Source organism: Ambystoma mexicanum, chromosome 4q (genome assembly GCF_040938575.1).
Source record: "Ambystoma mexicanum isolate Mex_15411 chromosome 4q, UKY_AmexF1_1, whole genome shotgun sequence".
In the NCBI taxonomy this organism is placed as follows: Eukaryota; Metazoa; Chordata; class Amphibia; order Caudata; family Ambystomatidae; genus Ambystoma; species Ambystoma mexicanum.
In genome coordinates, this window is record NC_090928.1 from 614,779,495 (window position 1) to 614,797,573 (window position 18,079).

General features: G+C 44.0%; 1 pseudogene; it reads left to right on the forward strand.

The window, feature by feature from the left end:
• The first annotated feature begins 11,929 nt into the window (after positions 1-11,929).
• Positions 11,930-14,215, forward strand: LOC138467270 (small ribosomal subunit protein eS7-like; annotated as a pseudogene).
• Positions 14,216-18,079: the final 3,864 nt, after the last annotated feature.

The window sequence follows — 18,079 nt, forward strand, 5'->3', positions numbered from 1 at the left end:
GGTCTGGTCACTCCACTCTGAAAAATGGCCTCCCGCTCTCCACCATAGGATGCAGTCAGCTTTGAGGCCTTCCTAGACTGTTCCACCCAGGTGCTCTCTCAGCAATCACCTCTAGGGTCTCCTTACAACTATGAGATGGTAAGTTTCAGCAGCCTTCCTGATGGCCTGTCTCTTCTCTCTGTCCTCCTATCCTTCTCCTTTTTTCTCTCCCTCTGTCATAGTGCGCTCCCCCTTATATAGCAGCGATGACACCACCAATTTTATAATCTTGGGGAATTACCCTGCAATAATCCCTGCCACCAGGATTGGACAGTTAACCTTCTCTCCTCTCCTCCCACTCCCAGCCAACAAGTCAGGATTGGGTTAGGGGTCTGGAGCAACATATGGCAATTCCCATTTGTCATCATCCTTTGTTCTACTTCCAATTTTTTGGCAGAAAACTGGTTATGTATCACAACTTCATAATTTTACCAGCAACTGCCAGACTAAACATATTTTCTATTTCTGCTAATCATGGGGAATTAGATAAACCAACCACCAAATCTGTATCATGTAGCACACCATGTGGCACCTTTCTGCTGTTTCCCTAAAAAGCACAACAGCCATGAATATGTAAGTCATTAAGCAGATCCCTAATTTCATTTTCCACACGGTCACCTACTCTAACATTGGGAGCATGTTCATATCAGCCAGAAACCTAGTTTAACTGGCCATTACAGTTCCCAGATTCACAGGAAGATGAATTTTATATTCCCAAATCGCCTGGAAATTACATCAAAAATGGTACATAGATGAAATGTATCCGCCTTATGATGCTGAGAAAAAGACCTTAATGATAATAGTCCTTTTAAATAAATTGTGAATCTTCATGTGGGACAAATGGTCCTGCTCCTGCTTCCAGAAATTTGTTTTCAGTGGGTCAGCCTGTGCCCACAGTTTTCTTTGATCAATCTCCTTTTTGTCGGAAGCTTTCTCTTTGAAGAGGGTGCCCCATTTTTCACACATATTAGTGATCACAGTCAAGGGTAACTTTTGCTTTCAGAGCCAGCAGGTCTGGAGAACACAGAATTTCGACACCTTTAACAGGGCATTTTTATTGTGGTTTGCCATTATATGGGAGATATGACATCCAGGCTGAGAGTGGGAGTTTTTCTTGTGAAGTTTTGCTCACAGCCAGCAAAATGATCTGCCTTGGGCTGACATTTATTTTATGACGACAAAGTGGCTCTTCAAATTTCCCAGGAGGTTTGTGGGTGAAACATAATGCACATTGCTCTTTCTCAACCCACATATCATGTTTTCCTGAAATGTTTCTGTCAGCAGTGATGTTTTTTTCACTTTGACTTTTTATTGTGTTTTTATTTACACACACATGTGCAGGTTATTTTTGTTTTCAATGTTTAAAAATCCTGTTTTCCAAGTGACAGGGACTTCTGTTTCCTCCTTATTTTGTAAATTAAAATGCTGATTATCCATTGGTAATGACAGGTAGGCCCCTTTCCACATGGTTCTTTAATTTTACTTGAAAAACAACAACAAAGTCCAGGCCATTTTTATGTCTGTGTTTAAACTGCCTGCCATTCATGTGAATGGTACTTCTGTTTGGGGACTTGACATGCACCCCACATACCCCACTGTTCTTCCATGACTCTTTGTTGGGGAAGAGCAGGGCAGTGTGGAGTTTCATAAGTCATAATTTCATTCATCAAGGAGTGGTCAATCCAGTCTCTGCTTCCATCTCTGGGTTGAGGGTATGGAATGGCACCCCCCCTTTCTTCCTTCTTTTTTTTTATTGTATATGGTTTACAAAAGAAACCTTTACAAATACATTGAATAAAAAAGAAGAGCATCAATATAAAGAAAAAAACATACATTACAGATAAATTTCATTACAAATGTTAAAAGATACATAAAGACCCAAATATCATTTTTCTAAGAATGAGACATAGTGCAGATCAATTTAAAAGATTCAGTGCAAGTTAAAATTCAACACAATGTTTAGTGACTAGAAAAGCAGCTTCCCATTACGTATGACCACATTTTAGCAGAAATATCAAAAAGATTTCACATTTTTAAATACATACATGGTATAGTCAGTGATATAAGAAGTTAAAATTCATCATGCAGATTAATCAAAGGGAAGGGGCATACATATCTAATGATTTAATAAACCTGCCACAGCAAGCCCATCTTTGATTTTAGAGATGGCAAGACACTTGGACCAAATTAGGTTTTCTGCCCCCAGTTGACCCAAATCGTTGAATCTACCTAAACAGATGTCCATAGGACCTTTCAGAGCAACGCAATCTAAACACAAATGGCGGGTCGATTCAATTACCCGAGGAGTGTGACAGAAACGGCATGAAAGGTCCAAACTAATCTCCTTTCTTCTATGGAGGACTTCCCTAGTAGGGAGGAGATTCCATCTAGGCTTGAGGAGAAGTGAGCGGTAGTGGCGGTTAGGGAATTGAGTCAAAATAAAAGACAGACAGCCTCTCTTCTTATCGTCAAGTTTTAGGTCACTGAGAGATGGGTAAGCATGCAATTTTTCCATCATGTTACTCCAATCACAACTGAAAAGACATTCCTTAACTTTATTAGGGTTATTTAACAGGGTATCCCTATCAGTGGAAAAATTAATAGTGTCTTGTCGCAGAGGTCACAAAATCTTGAAAGATATAGATTTCGATCTAAGAATCCTTGCGAGAAGAGCATTTTACCCACATCAACATAGAGAGTATCATGTTTAGGAGAGAGCAGGGCAGAAAAAAGTGTAAGAACTCTCCAAAGAATTGTGGCTCGCAGAAAAAATAAGCCCAGTTCATATCTTATGGCCACCATTGGGACACAATTAGGTAGTTTCATAACTTTTCTCCAATAGATACCCTCAACGGTGTCCCAAAAGGTCAGGAGGGCTAGGTAATGCAGTTCCATTCCATATATTAGTTTTGGGATCACCTTTCCCTTGAAGAAATCTACAATCGGTTTAAAGGAAAACATGCCATATTTATGGTCTAATTTAATAGATTGAGAAATAAGCGGGAGTATTTTGAGTCTAAGGGAACGCCTTAGTTCAATGGCCGATGGTTGTGCCAGAATAAGGAATCCCAAGTAGACGATTTTATGTGCTCTGATGATGTTTTCACCACCAATTTTCCACACTTTTATGCCCCCCCCCCGGAGAAGACCATCGTTCGGGTTTTGCTCGGGTTAATTTTTAACCCGTTAAGAGTGGCATATTCTTCAAATTTTCAGATACGCCTCTGCAGGCCAACTTTAGTGTGGTCAGAGAGAAGAAAAACGTCGGCATATGCCAACCATGAGAGCCTGAGATCCCCCAATTTTGCATTCACCATGCCTGTATTTCCAAGAAATTCCCCTACATCTGCCAGATAAAGGATAAAGAGGCATGGGGCTAATGAACAGCCCTGTCTGACCCCAATACGAGTCCTTATCCTTCTAGAGAGCGTTCCTTCAAGATCTATCCTAATATGGACCCCCGATTTCTCATACATTGCCATGATTAGAGTGAGAAGACCTGCCGGGATCCCCCACTTAGATAGTTTTTCCCACAATCTCGACATAATTATCAGATCAAATGCATTTGACGGATCGATTGAGGCAACATAGAGAGAACCACCATATTTTCCCCAGGTTGAACTTTGTAGGGCATTTGAAAAAAAGCCATTGAGATTGGTTGAATGGCCAACCCTAAAGCCTGTTTGTTGCTTTAGGAGGATATGATTTTCCTTAATCCGGACATTAAGGTGGGAGAGAAGCAGGGAGGCAAAAAGCTTACAGTCCGCATCGATAAGAGAGATTGGTCTATAGTTCTTGACCAGAGATCGTTGGCCTCTCTTAAAGATGGGGACAATGTGTGCGGTCTGCCAACTGGTTGGGACATTACCAGAATTAACAACATCTTGGAATATCAGACACAATAGTTTAGCCCAAATTTCTGGTTCCGCTTTCAATGTATTATTTGTTAACCCATTAGGCCCGGGAGCCCTTGAATTCTTAGCTTTGGCAATAAGGCCAAGTATTGTCTCATAGTCAATGTCAGGCTCTCAGGTATCATTTAGAGCATTCTCCCCCAGTGAGCAAAGTTCTAGCCCCTCTACCCCTGTACCAAAAAGTTTGGTGTAGTGTTCCACCCATTGAACTTCTGGGATAGCATTCAACTCGTCAACCACCGCCACATCGGCCCTCATTACAACTCCGGCGGTAAACCATGGCGCTATTAGAACCATGGTTGGTCGCGGTGTTGTAACAAGTCCGCCATGGTGGGATGGGGAAATATCGCCCCATTCCAAGGTTGGCAGGGCGGTGTTTCCCCATTTCACCATGGCCCTTCCCCATTCCCATTGTTGCCCCATAGGGCTCAATGGGACTGAGGAAGGCGCTAAGTACGGTACCGCAAATTGCGGTACCGTAATTAGCACCGAGGTCCCTTTGCGGCACCCTACTTTAACGGCTGGGAAAACAAGCCGTTAAGGTACTGACCAGTACTGACCCCCATCATCTTGGCTGGAAAAAATAGCCCAGAATGCCCTAAGATCTCTTTTGACAAGTACTCTAAGCATAAGGTCCTTGTCATTTTGTAGCAATCTAGATTTTCTTGATTTGCAGTAATATTTATATTTTTGGCAGATAGCTTTTATTTTTGTTTTTTTTGATATCCCAGTCAGTATCGAGAGCTTGATCCTCTCTGATAAGTTTCAGAGTACAGACCTTTTCATTGGCCAACTCCTGATCAAACCTATGAGCATGAGATTTTTTAGGGATACCCTTCCTAAGAGAACCAGAGATACTGCTGTGGAGAGCATTAAGAAAGCTGTCAAAATACAGCGTGTTAAATATTGCTAGTTTCCAGGAGAAAGAGGTATGATTAAACGATGAAATCAGTTTACAGTTAAGGAGATTGATATTAGCAGGTGACCAACATACCCCTGCCCCTTGTCCCACAGTTTTAAGATTACGTGGCCCCCCAGCGGGCAAAAGCTTCATGGGAAAAGGAGAAAGAAATGTAACCAACAGTGACCCATGGTCGCTCCATGGGTTGAAGGAAACCTCGACCTCAGACGAAAGAGAGAACAGAGAATGATCTACATAGACATAGTCTATAGTAGAAGTTGATAGACCTCCATGCCATCTAGGGCAGGGTGGGAGAGTAGCATCATAAGAGCCGTTGAGACATGTTAGACCAACCGAATCCAAAGTGAGATTCCAAAGTCTACCCCAAACATATGTCTGGCCTCGCCGATTGTCATCCTCCAAAGCCAAACCCAGATCGTCATAGTTGGCCTCGGACGAAATAGAACAGTCTGAGTTAAAATCACCAGCCAAGATCAATTTCCCCCTGGGAAATTGTCATGATCTCTGTTTCCAAAAGATCAGGACTTGCCCGACTCCCTTGGAAGCAGACCCATAACCCCGGTTCCGAGTGCCAGCCAGTCCCAATTGGGACCTTTTGGACCCTGTCCTGGCGCCAGTGGCACCAGGCTCATAAAGATGCCCAGTCACAGCGCTGGAAGCGCTGGGCTCATAATGCTTGGGTGGACTTACCTGCAGCAGACCATGCTGCTTACTTACCTGCCAGTTGAACCCCTGATCCTCTTCTGTTTGGGACTACTTTTCCTGTTGGGTGGGGCAGGAGCCACTCCCTAGGTTCAGAACACTGGAACTCTTCTGGAAAGCAGGAACTCTTTTCTTACCTAGGCGTGGCTGTGGAAGGAGACACCTAAGCACTACAGGAGGCTATTTAAACCACACCCGATGGATGAATCTTGCTTTGTTACTCTGCATTCTCTGCAGCAGAACGCTCATCGTGTCTTCTGCTTCTGATCCTGGGCCTAAGGGAACAAAGGCTTACCATCCTGGAATCCAGTCTTCAGCAGCACCTGTAAAGACAAAGAAAGAACAGGTTAGCACTACGGTCTTCAGTGGCAGCGCATCTCTTACCTGGTCCATCGGCTGTCACCAACGCCTCGCGCTGCATTCCGGCATCTGAAAGACAAAGGCTTACCTACTCTTCGCATGCTCCGGAGGTCTTCGCACTGCATTCCGGCATCTGAAAGACAAAAGCTTACCAGCTCTTTGCACGCTCCAGAGGCCTTCGGTGCTGCATCCCGCATCTGAAAGACAAAAGAAGGTGCGTTTAAAGACATTGGGCAACTTTATTACTCACGTGCCATTACTCCTTCCCACGCCGAATCCAGTGGGTATTCCAGCACCCTTCAGCTTCTCTAAAGCTCCGAACTTGTACCTGCAAGATAAAAGGGACAGTTAGTGCGCATCGTGAAGCAGGCTACAAGCGCTTACTTACGTGCTTCCAGGCGCTTCTATTCCTCGCACGGGTTCGATCCTCAACTCTCATCAGCCCGCCATCCGCCATCGCCGGAACCCTGCAAAACAAGAGATATCATTACAAAAGACTTTTAAGACATTTGAAGTGCCCAGAACTTACCGTTCGTGCAGTTAACGACGGACAGCAGTCCTCTGAGGTCAAGAGGCCTGCACCCTTATCCAGTGAAGAAACTGGTTACGGCACCCTGCCCCGAGGCAGATGGAGAGCTCGGCGTTCACTTACCTAAGGTGAGGGCGTTAACCTTTGGGGTTCTACAGGAGAAGAGAAAGGGAAGAGGAGAGAGGCACCCAATAACCCCAGTTCATTAATCCCATATTTTCTATCTGCAGACATCTTACTCTTCGAGTCAGACATACAGTGCACAGAGGTCCAGCCCAAAGAGCCAACCGTGTGTTACACATCACCTTTGAAGATACGGCATTCACCCAGTCAAGACCGGCGCCTCTGCGGGAATCAGGTGAGCGTTACAGAAATAAAGATCTCCATGCAAGTACCATATCCGTTAGACTTTACAAGAATGGCTAGAGGGCAGCAATGCCCTTGTGCCAATATACATTAATCAAAAGAAGGTTAACCAGTCGATCAAGGGAACTGACCTCCAGAGCCAAAATCCCAAATGGCGTGTCCACAACGACCTTATTCCTGAAGCCAAAAGGAGCTCTAATTCCAATGAGAAGGCCCCCAGAGGCCCTCCCTCCCGAGCTAGATTTAGCATTTTGAGAATGGATATCAAATCCATCTACAACAGGAGGAGAGAGCAACCAAGTTTCCTGTAGGAAAAAACAGTGTGAAGCACTGATTATAAGTACTGTGTCAGTATTTGTGAAGAGATGTGTATTTCCCCTGGAATTCCAGGAAAGAAAAGTGAATTTATTCAGGACCGAGACATTAATGGGTGTAGCAGAACACTTAAAGGAGTGCTCATTTCCACAGACCTGAGGTACCCTGGGCCCAGTTTCTTGTGTTTCCATTGAATCTGGGCATAAATTGCCTCCGTTAGTACTGTGGAGCTCTTTCCGGGTGATACACCATCGTAAGGTTTCCCCTATACTCTTCACACCCTCCATATTTACCGGGAGGCTGATTAGATTGTAGCAGATTTGCTTCAAAACCAAGCTGCATTAGACCTTCCCTTTGGCCCATTATTAATTCTAGTACCACTCTTGATTTCAGAATAATATTGCTCATATCTACACGTCCTTGAGTGGAAAAGAAAATCCTTTCCATATCGTAAATAGAGATGAGTGAAAGAGAAGGAAGTTGGTGGAAGATTTTGCATATGTTTCCGCAATTTAGACAAATAGGCATGTCTTGACCCCACAGGCTTGTAAGCTGCAGAATGTTCAAAGGATCTTTAACCTCCATGAGTGAGGTAAGGAATCAGTTATACTTTTTGTAAATTGACTTAAAGAGTCAGCTTCCATATCAGTACCCCTTGCACCCCTTAACATGGTCCTATTTTGGGTTACATGTGGTCCCACAGGAAATCTTTCTTACAGATTGGGAGAATTCCTATTTTGAAAAGGTTTGGGCCCGGTGGTAGAGCCTTCAAGACCATTGAGTGGGCCTCCATTTGGCGGCTTTGGGTGAGCTGAATTAAGGGAGTTAGGAACATAGAGATCCCAAACTGGTAAATTCCGTAACACGCTCCCCCGTTATAGACTCTGTGTTGGTAAAATGACCATCAAGATGAGAAGATGGGTGATCATCTATAGAGGAAGAAGGAATAATGGGGGCCCTATCCTGAGATGAGCCTGTAGTGGATTAATACCACCCAAGTAAGTGAATTTGTGCTAAGGAGCTCCTGAAATAGTTGTTTCACCATGTCGGGTTAACCATATTCGCTGGAATCGGAGTGGTAGTAGACTCAGGGTAAGTAGGATCTAAACTAGATAAGGAATTGCACGGAATTGTTGAGGGTTGTGCGTCCAAAGAGGATGCCATCGACTTAGATACGGTTTGGGTGTTCAAGATAGATGGAGCAGTGTTGTTTATAGGCTCCAGTTGGGTTGAGATTATTTTTGGATGGCAGGTGACAAGAATTTCCTCAGCCCGCCTAATATTGCCCACCACCACAGAAGGAATATTTTCCTTTGGGATAGAACTAAATGCCGAAGGATCAGACTGACTGGGTACAGCTGGAGTAATAGGTAGAGAGGTTAAAACGACAGAAGCAGCAGCCGCATTAGGGATAGCGATCACAGGTACCAGTGGTTCCACAAGAATCTTAGTCCCTTTAGAAGGGGGAGGAGTTGTTGCACACACAGGAGCACTTGCCATAAAAAGATTTTTAAAGAATTGATTGGTAAAAGAGTTTATTTTTTTCATATTCTTCTGATTTTTAGTTTTCTTTATTTGTTGGTTATGTTTCTTTTTAACTATGTGAGCAAAGCCCTTTCAGTGTACCGCTTCTTTTGTGAGGTCAATAAAGTCAGGCGGCTTCTCCAGAATAAGATCAGATTTAGAATCAAAAGAGGAGGCAGCATTGTCTCCCTTAGGTGATTCAACCATTTCTAGAATAGTAGATTCACAAGATAATCCCTGGGAAGTGGAGGAAGGCAGATCGACGATCAACCCCTCTTGGGTTTTCTACAGTAGGGGTTTAGTAATCACTTTTAAGGAAGTGATAGGGAGTTTTACATTTGGGACATGGTCCTCTTGGACGCTCTCAAGGTTTGTAGGGGGAATCAGAGAAGATTAATCACAAGTACCCATATCCGAACAATGAGGGTCAGCAATACCTGGGACTATGTTAGGGGCGTCCCCCCAGGAAACTATCCTTTTCCACATTAGGGGCTTTTTTAACCGGAGGCCCATCCATAATGGGTTGGCTTGGGAGAATAGAGTCTGGAGACTGTTTTGTTATTGAGGCATGATCTTCCTTAATAATTTTAACCAACTCTTCAAATCTGCCTAATCCTTCTAGCCTATTACAGATTTCAGAGAGTAAGAAAGAGTGTGATCTAACCTCTGACCATATTCTCTGCATACTCATCAATAAAATTAGTCAGTTCAGAAGGAGAACCCACGTAATAGGCATCACAAGTTTGTTGGGTTACATTGTTTATGTTAGTGGAAGTAGGATCCAACTGACTTTCAGCTATTGCCTTGTCTGCACATTCTATAATACTAATGTCATCAATATCATTATCTGCAGGATCTTCAGTCTCCAACTTCTTTGCTACATCCGCCAGGTGCGTATGGTCCAGAGTAGCAACTGTTAAAACTGAATGCAGAGGTTTGATAAGGGTACTAGTGGCAGTTCTTTTTCCAAAGAAGTTAGAGATTTTTTCCCTTGGATAGGTTTACCCTGAGTACCCATGTTAGATTTTATTTTGTTCGTTTTGTTTGTTTATTTTATTTATATAGCGCTTCGGACCCGGGAGTAAATGGGCGCTTAGGACAGGTTACAAGGCACAGTACAGTGCAGTAGTACATTAGCAAGGTTATATACAGTATATACAGACAGTGGTAGTTAATGCTTACAGTAATGGCATAGGTGAGGCATGTACAATATATACAGATTGTAGCTAGGTCTAGCTTAAAGTTGATTTTTTGTCACTAGCCACCCAATGACAAGTTTCCTGAATAACTGGAAAAATGTGGACGATTTGATGTTCAAGGGCAGGGTGTTCCAGAGTTGGGAGGCGAGGACCGTGAAGCTCAAGCCTCCGGCTCTTTTAGAAGTAAATCTGGGCATAGAGTGTTGGAGGAACTGGTGTTTCTAATGGCCGGTTTCATGGTGAATTTGTTAGTAAGGTAGGGAGGGGCTAGGTGGTTGAGGGCTTTGTAAGTGAGGCAGAGAGTTTTTAAATCGATTTTTTTTTTTGTTGAATGGAGAGCCATTTGCATGTGATTCTGGTGGCGGATATATGCTCTTGCCTAGGAATGTTTAGTGCTGCTCGTAGCGCATTGTTTTGGAGAACCTGGAGTTTACTGATTATAGATTGGTTGGCACCTAGGTAGAGGCTGTTGCAATAGTCTAGCTTAGATTGTATGAGAGCTCTAGCTAGCGTGAGGCAGCTATTAGTGGATCGAAATGGTCTGCAGGCTCTAATTAATTACCCTGTGTAAGCGGTAGCTGAGGCGGTCGAGTTGACTTGTTTGGTGAGATTAATATTGGCATCGAGATAAAAGCCGAGGGTTTTCACATTTTTAGCGACAGGGATACTGTTGCCATCGATGATGATGTTGGAGTAGTCGGGGCTCAGTTTTTGTAGGTTATTAGGTGATCCGACAAGGAGCAGTTCAGTCTTCTCGTCATTCAGGAAGAGGCCATATGTGGCCATCCAAGCCTGAATGACGGAGAAGATTTCATTGATCCTAGTGACATCAGCATTGTAGTTGCCAGAGATGGTGAGGAGTATCTGGGTGTCATCCGCATAGTTTGTGTCGGTGACACCCAGACAGTTCAGTTTGTCAAAGAGAGGCTTTGTAAAGATATTGTATAGAGTGCGGGAAACACAAGAGCCTTGTGGGACACCACAGGTGATGGGGATAGGGTCTGCTGTTGCCATGGAGGAAAGAACCCTCATGGTTCTGTTGGCCAAGAAGGACTGTATCCACGTGACAGCAGAGGAGGAGAAATGGGCAGCAGAGGAGAGGTGGTTACAGAGTATTTTATGGTCGACCAGGTCGAAGGCTGCTGAGAGGTCTAGGAGAAGTAGGATGGCAGCCTTACCCTTATCTTTAATGTCATCAATCTGACTTTTGAGGTCAACAAGGGCGGTTTCTGTTCCATGTTGAGGTCGAAAGCCAGATTGACGCAATCCAAGTAATTGGTTGGACTCTAAGTAATCCTGAATTTGCAGGTAAGCAACTCTGTCAAGGACTTTTAACAGGAAGGCAACAGTGGTGATAGGGCTGTAATTAGTAGGAATGGCCGGGTCCAGGGACTGTTTTTTTAGAAGAGGGAGGACCCATGATTGTTTCAAATTGTTGGGTACTGAGTTGGTGGCGAATGATAGATTTATTAGCTTGGAGATGAATGTGGAGAGGTCTCTTGCTGCATCTTTGATAATCTGTGCGGGGCAGCTGTCCCCTTTGCAGTCTGATGGTTTGAGGGAAGTTATGATTTTTTGGACTTCTGGTATAGTGAGCTTTTTGAATGTAAAGCCAGGGCTGGTGTTAGGGGTAGTGGGTAAGCTAGGGATAGGGGAGTTACTACTGGAAAGTTGTAGTCTTTTGTTCTCAATTTTCATTTGCAGGCCAGTGATTTTATTAGCAAGGGCTTCTTGGATGCTCGTGCACCATGGTTGGTCTTTCACAGACATGTCCGTCGGTGGGTTAGGGTTTTCTAACTCCTTCAGGATGGTAAAGAGTTCTTTAGCACTGGAGCCTGCATTATTTATTCTTACATTGTAGGCTTCCTTCTTAGTGCGGATTATTTCTTTTTTTATGAAGGGAGGAGGCATTTGAAAGATTGATTTTATTTTCCACTGATGGAGTCATTTTCCATAGGGTTTCCATCTTGGTTTTCTTATTTCTGAGTATTTTGAGTTCAGGTGTGTACCAGGAGTTAAGATGGGCTCTGGGTTTACCTTTACGTAATTTTAGTGGGGCATGGGCGTCAATGGCTTTGGTCATGGCGTCATTGTAGGTGTCTACTAGTAAGTTGAGGTCCGAATTGTCGGGGATCGTATTTAGGATGGGGAGAACCAGTGGAGTGAGGGCTTCCGCGGTAATGTTAGATTTGTTTCTGGTCAGACATGCTGGTGCAGGGGGCACTGTTTGTGGTTCGGGTTGTTAATGCTAATGTCAAATGATAAGAGGAGATGGTCAGTCCATACAAAAGGTTGGGGGTCTTTGCAGATGATGTTGCAGTTGTGGGCAGCAAGCCAGTCTATAGTTCTGCCTTTCTGATTGGTAGGTAGAGTGTTAAGTTGAGTGTAGTTGTGTTCAGAGAGGGCGTTAGCAAGGGAGGACGCAGGAATGCTGTGAGGATCATTATATCCCAGGTTAAAGTCGCCTAGAATAATACTTTGTGAAAGAGGTTTGGATTTCTCTGCTATGAGGGAGGTAATGTCTTCCTCGAAGGTACCTGTGGGACCTGGGGGTCTGTATATTAGTTCCAGGGTGATAGTATTCTTAGGGGGACTTTGTATTTTAATGGAAAGGTGCTTGCATGAGTTTAGTGGAAGGGAGGTAACAGATCTAATGTCAAGCGAGGATTTGAATATGAAAGCTACACCTCCTCTGCGAGCATTAGGTCTGTTGGCCCTGAGGATGGAGTAATTGTTAGGAACCGCCAGGGTTAGATAAGGACCTGCTGCAGCATGAAGCCATGTTTCTGTGGTGGCAAGGAAGTCGAGATCTGCTGAGCGGATGATGTCGGCAATTTCGGTGGAGTGAGAAACAAGGGATCTGACATTAAGTAAGGCTCCTTTTAGTGACACTGTGTTCGCATTGGTGGTCTTGTGGTGGCTTTAGTCATAGGAATTGTAGGCACTTTGCTGGGTAGGGTGTGACGTCTGCAGCCTGGTCTATTGTTGCGGGTGGTGAGGTTAGGGTTGGCTGTGAGGCGATGTTCTGGTATTTTGGGGGGGTTCTGGTTGATGTCGGTGTAGACATCTTTAGTAAGGTCAAGGAGGATGGGTGGAAGGTTGTCTGAAGTGACGCTAATTTTAGCGGTGTGGTATGAAGGGGCACTGTGGGGGAATGAAGGCAAGGTGGGCAGGAAGGGTGTGGGGCAGGGGATGGGGTGGTGTCTAGGGCAGCCGAGCTTGGCTAGACCATTACTGAGCGGGATGTAGCTGTTTCTACTGCATGGCGTGAAGTTGGGCATGACACAGAAGGGGAACATGATGAGGATGAGCCAGGCAGGCATAGTTGAGAGGCAATGTTAGTTGGGTCGTGACGCTAAGAGGGTGCTAAATGCTGTTGGCTGGGCTCATGCATGTAAGCACCATGGGCAGTTACAGGCGATTAGGCGTATACGGGTACAGCTTAGTCTATGTTTTTAACAGGGTGGACAGACTAAGTTATACTAGTGGTCTAACAAGTAACTGCTTCTCGTGTACAAGTGGCATGCAAAGATAGGCAGGTTTCATTTTGTTAAAGCAGTGCAAGAAGTAGGCTGAAATCGGCTTAGATAGTATGGTGCAGTAGTGGGCTAGTATAAATTTGCAAAATACAACCATCTAGATTCGAATTTGATACAGTCTGGCAAAAAGCTTATCGCTAGAACATTCTCAACGCTGGCTAAATTCGTTTTCAATGCGGGCAGGTTGAAAGAGAAACACATTCATGGGTACTAGGCCTAAGTAGTGCAACCATCTAGATTCGAATTTGGTACGGTCTCCAGGCCCTTCTGGAATTGTAGATGAATTCTGATTTAAAGGCACAATTAAGGGAGCTGAACATCACTGCAGCTAAGGATATTGAAGTTGGTGCGGGTAGAAAAGCGATCATCATCTGTGTTCCAATTCCACAGTTGAAATCTTTTCAGAAGATTCAGGTGCGACTAGTGCGTGAGCTGGAGAAGAAGTTCAGTCGCAAACATGTGGTTTTCATTGCTCAGAGAAGGATTCTTCCTAAACCAACCAGAAAAATCTGCACCAAGAACAAGCAGAAGCGTCCCAGAAGCCGCACCTTAACTGCAGTTCATGATGCCATTTTAGAAGACCTTGTTTTCCCAAGTGAGATTGTGGGCAAGAGAATCCGAGTGAAACTGGATGCCAGCCAACTCATTAAAGTTCATCTGGACAAAGCTCAGCAGAACAATGTCAAACACAAGGTGGAAACTTTTTCGGGCGTTTACAAGAAGCTCACTGGCAAAGATGTTATTTTTGAATTCCCAGAGTTCCAGCTGTAAAGTGAAAAATAAATAAATTAACAAAAAAAAAAGAATTTGGTACAGTCTGTCAAAAAAGCTTATCGCTAGAACATTCTCAAAGCTAGCTAAATTCGTTTTCAATGCAGGCAGGTTGAAAGAGAAATATCCACAAAGAAGGGACGGACTTCTTCCATCTCTGACTGAATGAGCTCACTCTCTATTCCCTTGATAGGTTCCAGTCTATTTTAGGAATAATTAGTTCCTCTTTTAAGTGATTGTGTTACAAATCATTAATCCACAGTTATTCATATAGTTTTATCCAGTATTCTTGTTTATTCCTCACCAGTCAGTGTTATAAAATTACTGTCAATGCATTTCGGACCTCCGTCCATCATCAGGGCTATTAACGCTACTATTGATAAATCAGTGACAATCCCGTCATTACATTCCATTCCCAATTATTCACCAAATAGTGAAATTCATAAAGCAAATTGCACATACCGGAATATATGCGATCCACAGTAGAATTCAAAGAGGTAACGATACAGAAAACACACAAAAATTAATTGTAGACTATTGTCATTAAACATTGTTGGTAGTTATACTTATAATAAGTTAAACCTCTCTACCTGTTTTGCTTCTATTCCCCAGAGTCTATGTTCACCTCTGTTGAATTCACTTTTGTACAGCCCGTGTTCTGTGAATTTAAGTATCCGGATTTAACAATCCCATGTCTTGAAATTATATCACTTATACATCTCATCATGTTTTCCTCCCCGCCCTTATCCTTACCTCGAACTTGCTCCACTCGATCGACGCACTGGCTGCTCCAAAAGGAGCTGCCGCTGTCTAACTCGGCGTTTATAGACGCTATCCTCCGTTGCGCATGCGCGCTATGTCCCGTTCTCTGTAACTGTTAACTCGCGCGCATGCGCGCGCTGTTCGTCCCATATTTTCAATCTTACTAACATAGTACCTGCTTGTGATCACTTTATTGTACTCAATCGCAAAACATATTGTTCGAAAATTGTTAGGGCTATGGTTTCGTGTATGTACATATATTACATGTGTGTGTGTTGAATCAGCCAGTGCGTCGATCGAGCAGAGCAAGTTCGAGGTAAGGATAGGGGCGGGGAGGAAAACATGATGAGATGTATAAGTGATATAATTTCAAGACATGGGATTGTTAAATCTGGATACTTAAATTCACAGAACACGGGCTGTACAGAAGTGAATTCAACAGAGGTAAATATAGACTCTGGGGAATAGAAGCAAAACAGGTAGAGATGTTTAACTTATTATAAGTATAACTACCAACAATGTTTAATGACAATAGTCTACAATTAATTTTTTTGTGTTTTCTGTATCGTTACCTCTTTGAATTCTACTGTGGATCGCATATAGTCCAGTATGTGCAATTTTCTTTACGAATTTCACTATTTGGTGAATAATTGGGAATGGAATGTAATGACGGGATTGTCACTGATTTATCAATAGTAGTGTTAATAGCCCTGACGATGGACGGAGGTCCGAAATGCATTGGCAGAAATTGTATAACACTGACTGGTCAGGAATAAACAAGAATACTGGATACAACTATATTAAGAACTGTGGATTAATGATTTGTAACACAATCACTTAAAAGAGGAACTAATTATTCCTAAAATAAACTGGAACCTATCAAGGGAATAGAGAGTGAGCTCATCCAGAGATGGAAGAAGTCCGTCCCTTCTTTGTGGATATTGCTATAACCTGGTCCCGAGGCTAAAGGGTGAGCTCCCATAAACAATTGCAGAACGAAAAGTGAAATCACCAAATTATCTTAAAATTACGCGTCGCCCACCCTACCTCCTAACTCAGGTTGAAAGAGAAAGATATTTATGGGTACTAGGCCTAAGTAATGCAAGCATATGGACCAAGGTAGCATGAGCATATGATGAAATGAGCATAGGCGCTAGGTACATGGCGATAGACATGGGGCAATTCCCTCAACGATTACAATCGCGACTTAGTGTGCAAGAATAGTGCAGTGTGCATGATGGGGCAGGGCCGGTCGTGGTGCACACAGCATTTCTCAGAAAAATGTACCTTATGAAGTTTTTTCCAAGCAGAGTGACCGGCCGACGGCTGGGAAGGCGTGGACAGGCAGGGACAGGTCAGAGGCCTTAGAGCAGGCCTTGGTGCTGTGGCCGGCTATGCCTCCCGGCTTGCTGATAGGCTGCTTACTAAGGTGGATGGGCCAATAGGCAGGTCTCAGGCTCAGATGTGCCTGTTCCAAGAAGTAGGCAGGTCCATTAGAATCGGTCGGCCATCTTTGATGGCGGCCACGGATTGTAGTAGAATGCTGTAATCACACACACGGCAAGGTGATTACACACGATCGCGGGCTTTGCAACAGCTGATTGCTGTATGTTGCAAGCAGAGTATTCGTGCGCGATCTAGGGGGCACTTTCACATGGGATTCTGCAGATTGCAGAGCGAGTGGGAGAAGATCTTGGGGCCCTACCTCAGATATGGGAGAAGCACCTGCTTCACTCCCGGCCGGCGGCGCACTGCTCCAGCAGTGGGTGGGGGGGCTCCTGCTCCCTCAGTGCTGGTTAATGGGTATAAGTTTGGGATTTTGTGAGTGGAGTTTTAAACACTATGGATTTCACTGTAGAAGTGTTGGGAATGCCAACAGAAGTAGAAGAGAGATTCACATGAATAGAAGAAGTATGGTTGACCCCCGGGCCTCTACCAGAGGAAGATACCTCCAGTGATAGATTGATGGGGGGAATACCATAGTTTCTGTTTGCCCTCTGGTGGGGGATGTTGTTGAACAGTAACCTCTTTAGACAGGACAGGAGATTCTATAGCACACACAACAGTCATCCAGCAATGAAACAGATAAAGGCAGGCTAGGTTGTGGTAGGGCGGGGGTTGGGTGTGCAGAGTTCACTGTACTGTTATTCAGGTGATCAATGCACACCTTTGCCCTTAGTAAACTACCCCCTTCCTCCAAATTCGAAGCTATAGTAGCTGCTAGGCGTGTTTCCTGTGCATCTATGGATAGATCTTGTTTTCCACTAAAGATGCAGCTGTTATTAGCTGGAGTGCGTGGGATATTACCTATCATATTAAATAGATCAGTCCTATCTTGTGAGTGGATTTGGGCATGGACCATACATTTTTGAATAGAGGAATCCTGGGAGCTATCTACTAGTGTATGTTGTGGCTTGCCCTGAGAGACAGGGATAGAGCTTGCTGGTGGAATATAGTCTATCAAAGGAGGAGCAAGTGCCACCACAACAGGAAGAGTAGAGTCAAAAGAAACACCCGAAGGGGCGAAAGGCAGGGAACAGGAGGGGTAACAGCAAAGTAGTTCTATGGGTGATACAGTATGGAAAATCCTAGACTTAATATTAAAATAGATATCACAAGCAGGAAAAATCACAGATGCTAAGACCAATGGAATAACAGACAATAATTTAAAAATGCACTGAATACAAGGAGTAGCTAAACACATCAAACACTACCCCAAGTACACTTTAGAATAAAATACAAATAGATATGGAACTCTTTCTAAAATCGGGAGAATAGGGAATAAATGGATCATCATGTCCTTTAGTTATTTCGATGGAAAACTCATAGACTGAGTAATAGTCCCATAAATCAGCATAAGACTGAGAGAGCACCTAGTCTCAGGGTAAGGAACACCCGACAGCGTGAGGAGCTGCCAGATTCCGACTCTCCCCCCTTACCCTAGAGATTGGTTCAATTGTAACAAGAGAGGTAGCAGTGTATAACGTCGGTCTGGGTTACTCACGGAGCCATTGCACAGATACAGGTCACAGCCAAACAGCAAAACAGAAGCTCCAGCCCTTACTGCCTCCAGGGCTTAATGCCGCAAGGGTGGCTGTGTGCTGGTTAAGGACCTCCTTGCGAGGTCACGTGCAGCA